The sequence below is a fragment of the Bufo bufo genome, chromosome 3, assembly GCF_905171765.1.
Source record: "Bufo bufo chromosome 3, aBufBuf1.1, whole genome shotgun sequence".
Lineage (NCBI taxonomy): Eukaryota > Metazoa > Chordata > Amphibia > Anura > Bufonidae > Bufo > Bufo bufo.
Window position 1 is genome coordinate 601,638,256 of NC_053391.1, and position 16,360 is coordinate 601,654,615.

A 16,360-nucleotide genomic window follows, 5' to 3' on the forward strand; every position below is an offset into this window, starting at 1 on the left:
TGCTTTTGAGAAATGTCTTCAGGGGGAAATTTTGAGCAAACGTGAAGTGATCCACACCAAATTTGTAGACATATGCCCCACCATCACTACAGTATATAGCCCATGCTCCCAAAATATCCCCAGTCAACCTAAAATCATGTAGTAGTTCAGCTGTATTTGCTGGACATCCTAGGGCTCACCTACATGGGGCGGGTGACTAGACCAATTTTCGGGGACAAATGTTTGCTCCTGATAATTGGTCGGTGTAAATCTTCCTGCAGAAGAACGAACAAATGCTTCATGGTTGGCTGATCCAGCTGTATGTGGCACAGAAAGTAATCGTTTGTCGGCAGAACATCGAAGTGTAAAGAGGGATGTGCTGCCTGAGAACCATGGAGCTGTACAGGGACGAATGATCATAGCTACGATCGTTTATCTCCATACATGTAAATACAACTGATGAGCGAGCAATGATCAAGAATCATTCCCAATGTGAATGTACCTGTGAAGGCTATGTACACCTTTGGGGTCAATTTTTTTTATAATTGCATTTTACTCATTTTGGGCTAAAAATCCTGTAATTTTTTCAGTTGATTTGTACTTAAAATATTCAGCAGTTTTGTCACAAAAGGTTAAAGGGGTTGTCCAAGCTACTTTTATTGGTGACCTATCTGACACCCAACTCTCCCCCGACCAGCTGGTTGAAGAGAAGGCGCACGCTGTGCCAGCACTGCCTTCTATTTATTATTTACCTGCTCACCGCCGCAACAGCAGCAGTGAGCCGTGTAATTACAAGTAAGCCATTCCATTCACTTCTATGCAGGGGTGGGATTCAAATTTTTAACAACAGGTTCCCTACTCAACACGGAACGCGGCGTCATGACACGTTTATATATATACATACACCATATATATGCAACACACATATATACACTATAAAACACACATACCACCCAACTTTTCAAAAGCCTAAGCAGCTAAACTATGGAATGGAAGCGCTCATCTCCAGCTGCCGCTGTAATTTGAACAAGCGGATCTGGAGAACCTGAGGGTGCTGGCTGAATCCCATGTCTGCTTCTATTGGACGTATTCTTCCTATTCAAGAAGCCTTCCCATAGAAGTGAATGGGATGGCTTCTTGTAGTTACACATTCTCAACGCTGCTGTTGCAACGGCGAGCAGGTAACCAATACGAAGAAGGCAGTGCTGGTAGGGTGCGCGCCTTCTCTTCAACCAGCTGATTGGGGCGGAGGGTGCCGGGTGTCGGACCTCCACCAATCTAAAATGATCTATCCTAAGGATAGGTCATCAATAAAAATAACTTGGACAACCCTTTTAACTGTTTGTCTAGCTGTATGACTCATACTTTCACTTTGTGCCGGTAATCTACTAAACCTTATCTAAATTACTAAGGTCATAAACACTTATTTAATCCACATTCTTATCAGTAAGAAAAGAACTGAGCTACAATGAGTGTTTAAAAGTCATAGATCAGAGTTAAGGAGGCGTCAGCTGAGCTGCCTGAAGGAACAAAGTAAAAATACAGAGCATACTACTAAAGAATCTCAAGGCTGTACAGAGAAAGGGACTCACAATTTTTAATAAAGACCAATTGAAAAAATAATTTTTAACTTAAAATTAGTGCAATGCAATAATAAAAAAAAATCCTCAAAAGGTGTACCTAGCCTTTAAGCCTTGCTTCCAAAATACATAGGATTGTCCACAAAACCTTCAGAATCGTCCATTTTAAAGTACATTGGCAAGAGGGTTGCCTTTTCGGAGGAGAATCACATGGAAAAGGGGACAACTCGGAGGTGGGCTTTCGAACATACACTACCAGATCCCAGTGCCCCAGAATTTACCAGGCCTTAGCACCCAAACTTCCTCACCATAACAGTTCAACAGAACCAAGATGGTGACCCAACTACTCATAGCCACTGAAAAACACAATCTCTCAGACGTAGTGCCTCCTTTGAGTGCCTGTACTACAGATTCCCTTATGCTAAGTCTATAGTATAAGAGGAGGCCCTCTGCTGGAGAAAAACCTACTCTTCTATGAGGACACCTTTTTTTTGGCATCTACAAGACATTCTAGGGGAGGGCCTATTTCAGTGTGGAGAGCTCCAGCAAGGAGCTCGTGGACTCAGTGTGACTTACCTGCTGGATGTCAATCGGCTGGTAGACGCACCCCCGAACCTGAGGGGTATTTATCCCGTCGCTATTGATGGGTACACAATTCCCGTGGGCATGCTAATTATTTATCTGACTCTCACGGAGGGTCGCTGCACCCACTATTGGCATGCTATATATTTTTTCTTTAATTATGTTTTCTATTAGTCTGGCTACTGCAATTTATTAAACCACTGCAGTAGCCTGTGCACTGAATGTTTAGTCGCTGAATTGACAACCCTTTTTTTCCTCCCCTGATGAGTTACCATTGACAGAAACGTGCCACGTCAGCATTGGGCACTAGGGTCTATAGTTTAGGGAATTGGCCGTGAATAGGGGCAGGTATCCGAACGGGTCGCCCATTTCGGGCGGGTGCTCTGTTTAGATAGGTAGGGCCTAACTAGCTCCCTTCCTCCTTGTTAGGGTCAACTAGGGACTGGCTACTACGTTTATTATGTAGCCTACACAGACTCCAGGACCTTCTAAGTAATCCTCCACTGGATCCTATCTGAATGACTGGACCTGGTCCCCAATGTGAATTTTGAATTTGAGTGACAGATCTACATTGGATCTGGTAAGACTGTTCAAATATAATTTATTCTGGACATCTTTTTTGTGATTACTACCAGTCACGGGGCTACGCACGATTATTGGGAATTCCTTGATTGTTTGCTTGTAGAGGAAGTGAGACTCTGTGTTGGCCATGGCTAATATCAGAGCTGTCTTGTAATGAACTGGAAAAAATAGTGAGGAGCATTTACTAATGTCTTTATGCCACAATTTTCTAAAGTGGTGAGAAAGGTGAGTGGGGCTTAGTGGAGTAAGTTATAGCTGAAATATACATCAGGCCACAGCTGGTGTACACTTATGTTTCTGGCACACTGACTGCCAGAGATGCACCTAATTTATAAAGAGGCATTATGTGAAAAATGGGGCAGTTTCCAGAAGTCTCAAACTAGGCTGAAAAGGGGTTCCCCTGGAATGGCCCTGGGTTGCCTACCATTGCAAAGCTGCTTGGGATGGGGGTGAGTTGTCAGGGCCTCTCTACACATTGGTCTCCATATACGCATATACTCCACATGGCTGATCATTCCTGTTAGGCTTCATGCACACAGTCGGCGATCGGCCGTTCAGTGCAGTGGAGATGACAATTTGCGGTCCCCAATGCACGGGCAACATCCGTGCGGACTTCGCAGACGGATCCAGACCCATTCAACTTAAATGGGTCCGTGGTCCGTCAGCACCGCAAAAAAGTAGTGCACGCACTAATTTTTTGCGGTGCAGAGGCCCAGATAGAAACCCCACAGAAGCACTCCATAGTCCTTCCGTAGGGTTCCATGCCTCCGTTCTGCACCAACCTTCCGAATTGCGGACCCATTCAAGTGAATGGGTCCGCATCCGTGATCCAGGGTGCACACAGCCGGTGTCGCTGTTTGTGGACCGCAATAGGGGTGTGGCTGTGTGCATGAGGCCCTAGGCTGCTCAGCCTGACTTCATACTGCACACAAGATTGCTCCATTACCATCTATTGTATAGCAGAGTTTCTGTGATAGTTTTGATGCAGTCCTGCCTATGATATGCCATCATGGCTGAGCAGCCAGACAGAAACAGGGAGCAGGGATGCAATCCTACTCCAGGCGGACATGATGCCATATCATACACAAGATTGCATAATTACCTTCTATGGTAGAGCAGAGTTCCTGCTTTACAATGTATAGTAATGAAGCGTTCCCATGTGCAATATAAAGTCAGGCTAAGTAGCCTGAAAGAAACATTGACGAATCTGGAGTATGTGCCAGGGCCAGAACATAGCGTCTAGCAACAGCACGCTCCTCTCACCCCTCAAGTGGAGGCAACTCATCCTAATCACATTGTAGGACAGGTTGACTGTGGCCATTTTTAAACATTCCCAGACAACCCCTTTAAAGTGTTAAAACATTATAATATTGATTTGCCTCGCCTACAGTGGTACATGGAGTCATTTTTGCTACAGGATGGACTTTAAATTTGCCAAAATGCCACAGTTAGTCCACAACAAGTCAAAATGCCGCAGCTGCTGGACTTGTCAGAGTGACTCGAAACTGAGCCAATCAGGTTTCTGACTCTGTGTCCAATCCCAGAGTTTGGCGGGGTATTTAAGACTGCTGATTCCTATCAACATTGCCTGTGATTGCGTTTAGTATTCTAGTCTCCATACTGTGCCACTTCATGCTGACATATCTGGTTATCTGACTTCTGGTTTGTTTTTGGATTTAGACTTTTGCCTGCTGTTCCTGTTGATATTGACCCTCCTGGTAACTGATCTTGACTTTCCTGTAGATCTACCATTTGTGTACTGCATTGATCATGTATGTCTTTTTCTGGTTTTGACCCTGCTTGTTTACTTCTCTTTATTCTCCCCCCTGATCATTCTAGAAGGTCTGCTACTTGTGTACCTGCACTAGTGCTGTGTTATCAGCTCCGCAGACATGTCCTGGGTCCCTAGCAGCTAAGTCCATCCTGCCTTGCAGCGGGATCTGGTGAATACCTAGGGGTACTACCTGGATTGGAGTTCACTGGCTGTGGTCCGGACGGTGACTCTAGTACGTACTAACAATTAGGTGAAGGTGCCACCTGAGACAAAGACCAATCCTGACCTCATGTATGTTGCACCTTTGATCATCAAGCTACACCACTAAATTGATCTATGTATTGTGGGGATTCGCTCTAGACAGGACAAGACAGGACAAGCGGATGCAGTATAGAGGCAAAGACCAGTTTTTAACACAAAAACGTCAGTGTTTTATTCACACTTATGGCAACAAAACAGTACGACAGTCCATTTGCAGTTTTGGTGTTCGTTCACACATAGACAGTACATACAGCAAAAGAGTCACCTGTTATCCTAGGTGTTAGTTCACACCCGATCGGCATTGCTCAGGACAGAGCAGACCTCCCAAACTCAGGCCTTCAGCCTAGCACAGGGCCCAGATCCCAATCCAGCGATTGCCTGAGCTCCTCTGTCAGAGAGAGAGGTAATTACCACCAGCTGACACTGCTGGCTAAGTTTTTTATATAGGCCAGTCAAGACCCGGTGTGGAACGTGGGGAGTAGTCACCCACCCAGCACTTTGACTACTCCCAGTAAGAGCTGTCCCGGATTAGCTATTACAGTTATACTAAATAGCAAGGTGTCAAACAGCAACTGCTGCTGACACATGTAAACTGGCTCTTACTCTACCGAGGCCAGGAACCTTGGTGACACATACCTTCCATCAACGACGGTCCCTAGTGCCGTCCTACAGTATCCATACGAAATACCAACCTTTTCCCATGTATGAATGCTTATATAATTCTTTTATACCTATATTAAATATATTGTATGTTTTATACAGATGACAGGATGGAGTTTGACACTGTTACCCGTGGGTTGATGATGTCATTAATATATTACCACTAATTCTTTCACAGAATTAGTCCCTTTTTCTAAAGCTGCAGATTCATTTTGAGCTGTAAAGGTTTCCATATGAAACAGGAAAACAACACAGTTACAGCAACTCTACCTTGATATGAAACAGTATAACCTGCGATGAGGGGCTTGAACGGCACAAGCCCCAGGACATATGAAAGTGAGTGCAGTTGGTAATTAGATGCTATTTGCTTTGCAAAGGTCTAGTTCACTTCTGCCTCGAAAGCCCTGTGGTCAAAAGCTCTCAAACGTGTGTATTTTGGAAGGAAAAGACTAAACTAAAAAGGGAAAAAGAACAGATTGGCTCTGGTTTCACAAAGTCCAATCATTGCATTATGTGATAGCTTCTAATAATTAACTCTCTTTTTAATTGCACGGTGAACATTCCTAATTACATTCTGCTTCTTACAAGCATGCAGATTAATCACAGTGAAAGTGATACTTGAATTACTGAACAGGTAGAACACAGGCACCAATGGCAAAGACTTCATCCATCATAGGAAAGTTATGGAGTTATCATTTCATACAGCAGCTTTTCTGTAGATTTTTGGCAGGAACAGAATAATTGCTATTGATATATTGTAAATATTACAAATAACTGCAATTAACATATTATACACTCATTGACAAAAAAAACATAACTCACCAAGAAAAAGTTGTTGGAATCAAATGAAACTTTCTATGTATGAATGTAATGATTAGGCTTGAGCGATTCGAGCTTCACATAATAGATCCAAAGTCAATTTGTTAAAAAAAACTTTGTTTTTAATGCTGTTTCCATACAGCATTAAAATGTATGGGCTCTGTCTGACTTTGGTATTTCAATCTGCGTATTGAAAAATATGTTTTAAAACAGGAATCCGAAATGGGCTTTGGTACTGGCTGGTACCTCGGTACCAAGGCCGACTTCGTATTCCTATTTTAAAATGTTTTAAATACACAGATAAGGTATATAACGTAATTCAAGTAATTCACCGACGTGTCGTGCAACTTCGGCTGAGAGGAAGTTAAACTCCACGGAGCCTATACATTTTAATGCTGTACAGAAACAGCATTACAAACAGTAATAGTTTTTTAACAAATCAACTTCAGATCTATGACCCAAAGCTTAATTTCCTTAGGCCTACTAATGATAATATATGTAAGTAACTACAATGAGAGATCTTAAGGATACGTTTATTGAGGAAAACTGTACAATTGAAAGGAGGTTCTAGTCCCCTGTTGGGCCTCCTCTAGCCTAGATACAAGATGAGATACGGTTGGACATGGAGGCATGCAGGTTCTGTACGGTATCCAACAGCAACTTTACCAACAGATGTTGCAGTTGGGCCTGTAGATCCTGCACACTTGTAAGTTACCCCAGCTGGTCCCATAAATGCTCGATTAGGGATAAATCTGGCCACAGGGCAGGCCAAGTATGTGTGATGGAGACATTCTTAAGGAACCCTTGCTGTGTGTGGGCGAGCATTACCCTGCGGAAAAATGCTATTTGGAAGCCCGGCCATGAAAGGCATTCCATGTTGGCTGCAGGATGTCCTGCACATATCACTGAGCTGTTAGTGTCCCTCGTATCACTATTAGGGGTGACCGTCATATACGATGGCTCCCCAGATCATCACACCAGCAGTTGGGGCAGTGTGTCGCTCTACAGCAAAGGCAGGATTGAAGTGCTCATTATAAGGCCTCCATACTCAAACCAGACCATCGTGGGATCCCAACCAAAACCTGCATTTGTCGCTAAGGATGATACTGTTCCAGTCTATAACAGTCCAGGATTCTCATTGACGACACCATTGCAAATTTAGGCAACGATGGCTGTCTGTCAATGTAATGAGCGTCATGACACCAAATTTTCTTTTGCTAAGCGTCTGGAAATAGTCTGGGCAGAAACTGGCCTGAAAAATGAAGGTGCCACCTGCATCTGGATGGCGAACAAAGAAACAGTGGGAGCTGCTCGTGCTTCCAAAATGAGGATCAAACAATCCACTCTACTGGTGATCTGTCTGGGCTGCCCCGTGCCTGTTCACCATGTGTGCATGCCCTCATGTAACAACTGCTTCTAAACCTCCTAACAGCTGGGTCAGAATGGCCTAGATGGCGGGCAATTCTACCAGCCTGTTTCTCTCACTCTAGCGATGTGCCCCCTCTCAAGAGCATCCTAGAGGCATGTCTTGCTGTCAACAATCTCTCACAAAATGGTACACTACCCAAAGGTATCCTCTGAGAGCCTTTTTACATGGCACTTTAATGCCCTTTTGTGGCAAGACCACACCTGTACAGAAATACTTTACATATTTGCCTGAGACATAACTATATGCAGAGTTTTGTAGCAATACGACATTTATATCTGGGTGCATTATTTTTTTTAATGTCAATGAGTGCACTGTATATAGATTGGATATCTACACAGACCTCGTGCCATTACTATACTGTATTAATCCGATGATGCCATCCACAGGACAAGTGATAAATATCCGATCTCTGGGTACCCCACAATCACTAGAACAGGGGTCCTGAGCACACTCTGCTCCTCATTGTTGGACGACCGCAGTGAGGAGGATTTCGAATAGAGCAGTGGTCAAGCATGTGCCATGCCACTAAATTCAGTATTCTATGGCACTGACGTAAATGGTCAAGGAATGTACCCAGCTGTTACTGACAGCCCTCCAGACATCCTTACTACTGTACAGTTGTGAAATCAAGAATAGGTATGGTGTTCTCAGGGTCCCCTATCTTGAGAACGTCGAGGTACCGGGGATGGGCCCCCCCAGTAATTAGATATGTCTCATCCAACCTATGGCTAGGTTATAACTGTTTATTGGGGGAACCACAGGTGTAATATGGTTACTCTACTTTAGAGTGTTTCCAAAGGCATCTAAAATATAGATTTAGATAGTTTAGATTTTTTTTTAAATCAACAGCTTTTATGCATATTTGTCTCTCCATGGCTACAAGCTTGGACAGTCTTGTCCTGCAGTCATACTCCTTTCTGTATCTCATGTGTCTCCCACTTCTTGCTCACATGCATTTGGTAGGTTAGCATGAAGTAAGGGGACAAATGAAAGATAGTAACACATGACTGCAGGATCAGACTACATAGAGTTTGTTTGTAGTCTGTTACCACGACGACACACAGGTTTGCATACCAGTTGGCTACAAAATGGCTTGATATTGTAACGAATCTGCAAAGCTTCCTCGGTCTATATTTTAGGATGATTGGAGCAGTGCAGTAATAGTTACAGGTTTGTGAGGAATGTATTGGAATGCTGAGTCCTGACGGATTCCAGGGGGAACCCTAGAGATTTGTGATCCCTTGTGATTACTGCCATCCCTTTTTTGTGTTGATATGGGACTCTATTAAGTTAGGAGTTTTGTGTGAAGAAAAATGAATGGCCTAACCTCATTAATGTGTGGTTGGCAGGACCCCCACAGATCATGAGAACAAGGGGGGAAATCGCATGAGGAATAGGGGTGGGCTGAAGTGTCCAACACAGTTACATTGTCACATCTCTACTACATAGGCAGACCGCACAGGAGGGTTGGAGTGACAGCTGTCGTTGCTTGTAGTTATGACTTAAAACATGTGAAAGATGTGAGGGGAAAACGGAAAGGTCAGTCTTTTATTAGCAAGTCCAAGTTCACGGAAAGGTTAAGAGAGTGAAAAGGTACATTCAGCGGAGTATGTTATTCAGGTACAAGAAAGCTGGATTTGCAATAAACCAAATGCATTCAGTAGAGCTGATTATGTTAAATGAAGAGGCTGTGGTCCGGGATCAGGTTTATACCAGAAAAGGTCTTTTCTTTTGAAGGGTCAGCTCAAGTTTTGGGCTGTTGTGGGTAAACTATACATACGAGGTGCAGGCTCACAGACAGATTCATGCGCTGGTGTTAGAGTTCAGGACACAGGATGCAGAACAGGTTGAGGATATGGAACACAACGTTGACAGTGGATAGTCCATGAGAAGCAGTGGGGGCTCAGCAGGCTCATCCACACCATACATGGACACAGAGTTTCCACATTCAGGGTTAGGGGTACAGGAACAGGGAACAGAATTTGGATGCTGGATACAGATACAATCCAAGACTCAGGGTGCAGGCTCAGATTTTAGGTTTACAGACAGAAATCAGGAAACAGGCACAAAATTAGGCAGTCCAAGCAGAGACCAAGCTACTAACTGGTGTGCACAGCAGAACAGATCATCATCAATGACTGGCCCTGAGGGGAAAATGTAGGTGACTCAAGGGAAAGATGTAGGTGACTCAAATACCTCGCCCACCATTCTAATTGGAGGGAGAGGCTAACTCCTTGCAGTACTGTGGCATACTGTAAACATTAATGGGGATATAAATCTGCAACCCTTTTTATTAATCGGGATTAAACCCCTACCTATCACAAACTGATGGCATATATTGAGGATTATTTCCCCCAATTTTTTTTTTATCTTTATACATACCACCCAACTTTTTCGACAGTAAGCTTATGGAGGGACACTTACGGCTCATTATGTGAAAGATCCAATCACTAGCTGAGGCAGGTCATGGCTGCTGCCAGTGATTTTACTGAGCAGTATTCACATCCATTTTTTTCACTATAAAGACAAAAACTGGAAGCTGGGTGGAGTAGGGATCCAGCACCATCAGAGCTACAGCGGCGGGGATCAGTAAAGTAGGTATAAGTTTATATTTTTTGTGCATGCTCCTGTGACAGCTTCTTTTCTTGCCCTAAATACCCCTTTAAATCTTAGCACAAAAATTATCTGATTATAGATATCTTAAAGTAAAAATTGCCCAAATAATCAAAAACATTTAACATGAATTCAAAAGATTGAGGATGAATAATCTTACGCAGGCTAAGTGAATAAATATATTTACTAAGTGTGATTAAGTATAAGATAAAACAGACAAATCACATACAGAATAACAAAAAGTAATAACCATTACTAGCCTAAATATGCAATATGGGGTAGGGCTCCGGTCGGCCGTGCCATAACACATAGCTGTCTACCACGTTATAACACATGACCGACACCCCAGGGTGTACAAGATATAAGGCAAATCAATACTTACTGTACATCCTACCTAGGATGAAGTTTTAAGTTGAGTCCTCCCACTGTTATTCCCATCATCCCCTCCTCCAGTGTGCATCACGCATGTCTCTGAGATCACTCAGGAATGTAAACTTATCAGCACAATTGTGGATGGGTACTGCACTACAAAAAATTACAAGGAATATCCTTACACAGGTTACTAAAAGTAATGTAAAAGAGACAAAATTAAAGGGTTAAACGAATTAGTACTTAAAAAGACCCTTACAATACAAATGTATAAGGTGAGATCTAATATATAGGTAGGAACCAGACAGTTTCTGGAGCAGTTTAATAAGTTTATTATTGCAAATTTATTTCCCAAGTCAAAAAAGGGACATTTAAGAAGCAAAGAGGGATATAGGGATTTGGGTCCAAATGAGGGACTGTCCCTCTAAAAGTGGGACACTTGGGAGGTATGTCTTTAGGGGAATTTAGTAGAATACCTCTTTGTGCATTCTCACACGGGTAATTCATACAGTATAATTTTCCTGGCAAAGGGCTTGCAGGTGCTTACAAATAATTGCTTTGGTCGCAGTAGCGTGTTGAGAAGAAAATAACTACCTCTTAAACTTATTAAAATATGAAAAGTTTCAAAACACAAAAAAACTTGATAAAGTAGATAGTGAAAATGAAATGCAGAAAGAATTTCACAGCAATTACAATGGTGGTTTGGGGATAAATTTACGCGGTAAAAGAAAGTGGATCCATTATAGCAATTTGTGCCACTTAACGTGTATCAGTAGGTCTGCTGAGGAACCCTTTTATCTTTTACAGGTAAGTCGTGTTCTTCCTTATGTGTAACTTACTGAGTTTTACTTACAGCTAGGTATGAAATTGTGGGTGGAAGTAACCTCTAATTGCAGCGCATTCCTTTTTGCATGCATACAAATGTCTCTTCAATGCCTATATGAGTTAAAAGGAAATTTATGGTAAGTAATGACTGATCTCCAATCAGTGTTGCTTATAAGCACAAGCAAAACTTTCTTCCAAACAGCTTTGCGTTTTGCATACTATTCTATAAACGATCTCAAAGCAGAATTAAATGGTGAATATTCCCCCATTTAGAGGTATTACACAGCTCTCATTAGGCAGTAAGGACAAAAAGTTTCCCACTTTATGGTATGAACAATCTTTATATCAATTCAACTAATTCTATGTAAGCTGATGTCTCACCAGGATGACAGCAAGATTTCATCATCTTCATACCCTAGGCAAAGTTGGTTTGTATGGTATTGACTTTTCTGGCCTTTAGGGACCAACAATATATAGATATCCTCATTTTGTGATTTCTGGATCTAGAGAAGAACACCTCTGTAATATATCAATTTTTTTTCTCAGATTCCATATGGCCTAGAAAGAACAAAAAAACCTATGTATACCCCTATATTAAAAACTGTGGCAGTACAGCATTGACCAACAGACTTCAAATGGTGCACTATGGTATGATACTACATTATGGGCATGCGCCTGCGGTAAAGACCAAGGATACATGACTGAAGGAATAATGCCAATTTTAAAGAGGTATTCCCATTTGGGACATTGATGGCATATCACTAGGATATGTGATCAATGTTAGACAGGTGCAGGTACCACCTCTGGGACCCACTTTTGTCTCCAGAACAGGGCGCTCAAAGTGAAGAAGAGTAGACCATGCAGGCTTGGCTTGCTTTCCATTCATTGCTATGGAACTTCTGAAAATAGCCAAGTGAGCTCTTTTTGAAAGTCCCATAATGGTGGATGAATAGAGAGCATGCAGCCCACGAGCAGTGCACTATCCTTCACTTCTAGGGCCCTATTCTGAGATAGGAGCAGGTCCCAGAGGTGATATCCACATCTATCTGAGTCTCTGACATTTATAGCATATCCTAGCTATATGCCATCAGTGTCCTAGATGGGAATACCCCTTTATAGTGAGCTTTATGTATACAGCCCTAACACAACGCTCAGCATGCCTCCAACATTAATTGCTATAGGAAAAAAATATGTCAGTCGGTGATTGCTAGGACTTCATGAGGATGAGGACTCACTGGTACACACTGTGTATTGAGCGGACTCTGGTGCCAGAGAGCTGTTCAATACAGAGTTTAGCAAAACGGCTTGGTCAATTTAAGTAAGTCACCCAGCATTTCGCTCAGGGCCACTGCCACCAGTTTATGCTGCTCTTAATTAAGGCGGAATAATACTGGTGACAGATTCCCTTTAATGGAGAGCTGACATGATGTTTTGTAGGAACGAAAACCTGAATAAAACAATATGCATTAAACAACCTTTTCTCACAGATTCATACAAAAAAATAAACGTCAAGGGAGGTACAATAAGGGTCCATAGCAAGCTATAATGTGGATCCAGACAACATGCACCCATAATCTAGAAGTGTGCATGAGCTCTCAGGACTCATTAGAACAACTGGGGAGAATTTGGGACCAAAGGGTACTACTCCACCACAATAATCTACAGGTTACACTAGGTCAGGGATGCCCAAACTGCGGCTAGGGGTGTAACTACCATAGTGGCAGACCATGCGACTGCCATGGGGCCCAAGGCAAGAGGGGGCCCAGTTGGGATCATCCCCTTCTCTACTTTGGGGTGAACACTAGGTCAGGACTCTACCCTCTAGAGAAACAACTTTTAGCAAATGAGGCAGTGGAAAAATGGTTCAAGGTTCAATTGGGCAGAAACCCTTCTGTCCTGTGTGGGGGGCCTGGTTTGATCCTTGCTATGGGGCCCTTCTCTATGTACGCCACTGCCTGCGGCCCTCCAGCTGTTGCAAAACTACAATTCCCAGCATGCCTGGACAGCCTACAGCTATTAGGGCATGCTGGGAGTTGTAGTTTTGCAACAGCTGGAGGGCCGCAGGTTGAGGATCCCTGCACTGGGCAGTTACAGTATTGTTTCTGCAAATTCATCCTGTGTCCGGGGTCGTTTAGGTAGAATTTTCTTTGCCCCTTTTAAGAGAACTACAATAAGACAGTGATAACATGTTTTGAAATGTAAATGTCTCTCTCTTTTTTTTTAATTAATATAACAATAAAATTTCATAGATTAGTAAGATAATATTAATTGAAGTCTCACAAAATGCAAGAGCGCAAAAGCATTGAAAAGACACATGTTTAAAACATCAAACTATTTCTAGAAATTAATTTGTCAAATCTGCTAGAGTGTTATATAGTCTGACAAACCGGAGCTCAACATTGTGTGAAGAAATGGAAACTCCAGAGAGGATTCAAACACTTCCATTATATATTTCGTCTGTATTTTGGTCCCATTACTGATTTCGGCTTTAAATTTTTTTATCTAAAATATTGAATAAATACACGTGTGAATGAGGTCTAAGGGGGGGTAATTCAATATTCTCACTACTCCTGTTTTTGGCACAGAAAAGTCTCAAATCCACTGGATTTATGAGTTTTTGATGCATTTGCAACTTTTCCACTTGCACTCTGCATTTTATGACGCCCTCACCAAGTCTACAAAAAGGGGGCAGGTAATTTATGATGATGTGGCAGACACCAGCCTTGATAAATCAGGGCCTAAGTGTTTTATGCTATCTACTCTATGTACAGTCGTGGCCAAAAGTTTTGAGAATAACACAAATATTAGTTTTCACAAAGTTTGCTGCTAAACTGCTTTTAGATCTTTGTTTCAGTTCTTTCTGTGATGTAGTGAAATATAATTACACGCACTTCATACGTTTCAAAGGCTTTTATCGACAATTACATGACATTTATGCAAAGAGTCAGTATTTGCAGTGTTGGCCCTTCTTTTTCAGGACCTCTGCAATTCGACTGGGCATGCTCTCAATCAACTTCTGGGCTAATTCCTGACTGATAGCAACCCATTCTTTCATAATCACTTCTTGGAGTTTGTCAGAATTAGTGGGTTTTTGTTTGTCCACCCGCCTCTTGAGGATTGACCACAAGTTCTCAATGGGATTAAGATCTGGGGAGTTTCCAGGCCATGGACCCAAAATGTCAAAGTTTTGGTCCCCGAGCCACTTCGTTATCACTTTTGCCTTATGGCACGGTGCTCCATCGTGCTGGAAAATGCATTGTTCTTCACCAAACTGTTGTTGGATTGTTGGAAGAAGTTGCTGTTGGAGGGTGTTTTGGTACCATTCTTTATTCATGGCTGTGTTTTTGGGCAAAATTGTGAGTGAGCTCACTCCCTTGGATGAGAAGCAACCCTACACACGAATGGTCTTGGGATGCTTTACTGTTGGCATGACACAGGACTGATGGTAGCGCTCACCTTTTCTTCTCCGGACAAGCCTTTTTCCAGATGCCCAAAACAATCGGAAAGAGGCTTCATCGGAGAATATGACTTTGCCCCAGTCCTCAGCAGTCCATTCACCATACTTTCTGCAGAAGATCAATCTGTCCCTGATGTTTTTTTTGGAGAGAAGTGGCTTCTTTGCTGGCCTTCTTGACACCAGGCCATCTTCCAAAAGTCTTCGCCTCACTTTGCGTGCAGATGCGCTCACACCTGCCTGCTGCCATTCCTGAGCAAGCTCTGCACTGGTGGCACTCCGATCCCGCAGCTGAATCCTCTTTAGGAGACGATCCTGGCGCTTGCTGGACTTTCTTGGATGCCCTGAAGCCTTCTTAACAAGAATTGAACCTCTTTCCTTGAAGTTCTTGATGATCCTATAAATTGTTGATTGAGGTGCAATCTTAGTAGCCACAATATCCTTGCCTGTGAAGCCATTTTTATGCAACGCAATGATGGCTGCACGCGTTTCTTTGCAGGTCACCATGGTTAACAATGGAAGAACAATGATTTCAAGCATCACCCTCCTTTTAACATGTCAAGTCTGCCATTTTAACCCAATCAGCCTGACATAATGATCTCCAGCCTTGTGCTCGTCAACATTCTCACCTGAGTTAACAAGACGATTACTGAAATGATCTCAGCAGGTCCTTTAATGACAGCAATGAAATGCAGTGGAAAGTTTTTTTGGGGATTAAGTTAATTTTCATGGCAAAGAAGGACTATGCAATTTATCCTATCACTCTTCATAACATTCTGGAGTATATGCAAATTGCTATTATAAAAACTTAAGCAGCAACTTTTCCAATTTCCAATATTTATGTAATTCTCAAAACTTTTGGCCACGACTGTATACTCTAAGTGTTGTGATTGACTGCTATAGAAGTGCAATATTTCCAGCACTTTATATTTTGAAGCTGTTGTATATCTGAGAATATTGCCACTGATCATCGTTAAGGTAACTGTTTACATTCCCCTCATGATGTATTTCAAATGGATCAATATCTCACTCTCTGGTATCACAAGGTTTAAAGGGGTTGTCCCATGAAAAAATTATTCTACAGTTTTCAAACCAGCACCTGGATCTGAATACTTTTGTAATTGCATGTAATTAAAAATGTATTATAGCTACTGAGCTATTCAATGAAATCTACCCATATGGTGCTACCTGCTGTTTGCTCTTTTTAAAAAAAAAAATTCTGCCTTACTCCCTGAGATGGAAACACATGCTCAGTTTCATCCTTCAACTGCTACCAGCTGCAGCAGAAAGGATACACCCCTGAGAAAGGACATGCCCCCTAAACTGTCAGATTGAAATAAATTTAGCAGAACAATCAGAGCAATGAATGGGGAGATCTCAGGATTAGAGTTGAGCGGACACCTGGATGTTCGGATTCGACGAGTTCGGCCGAA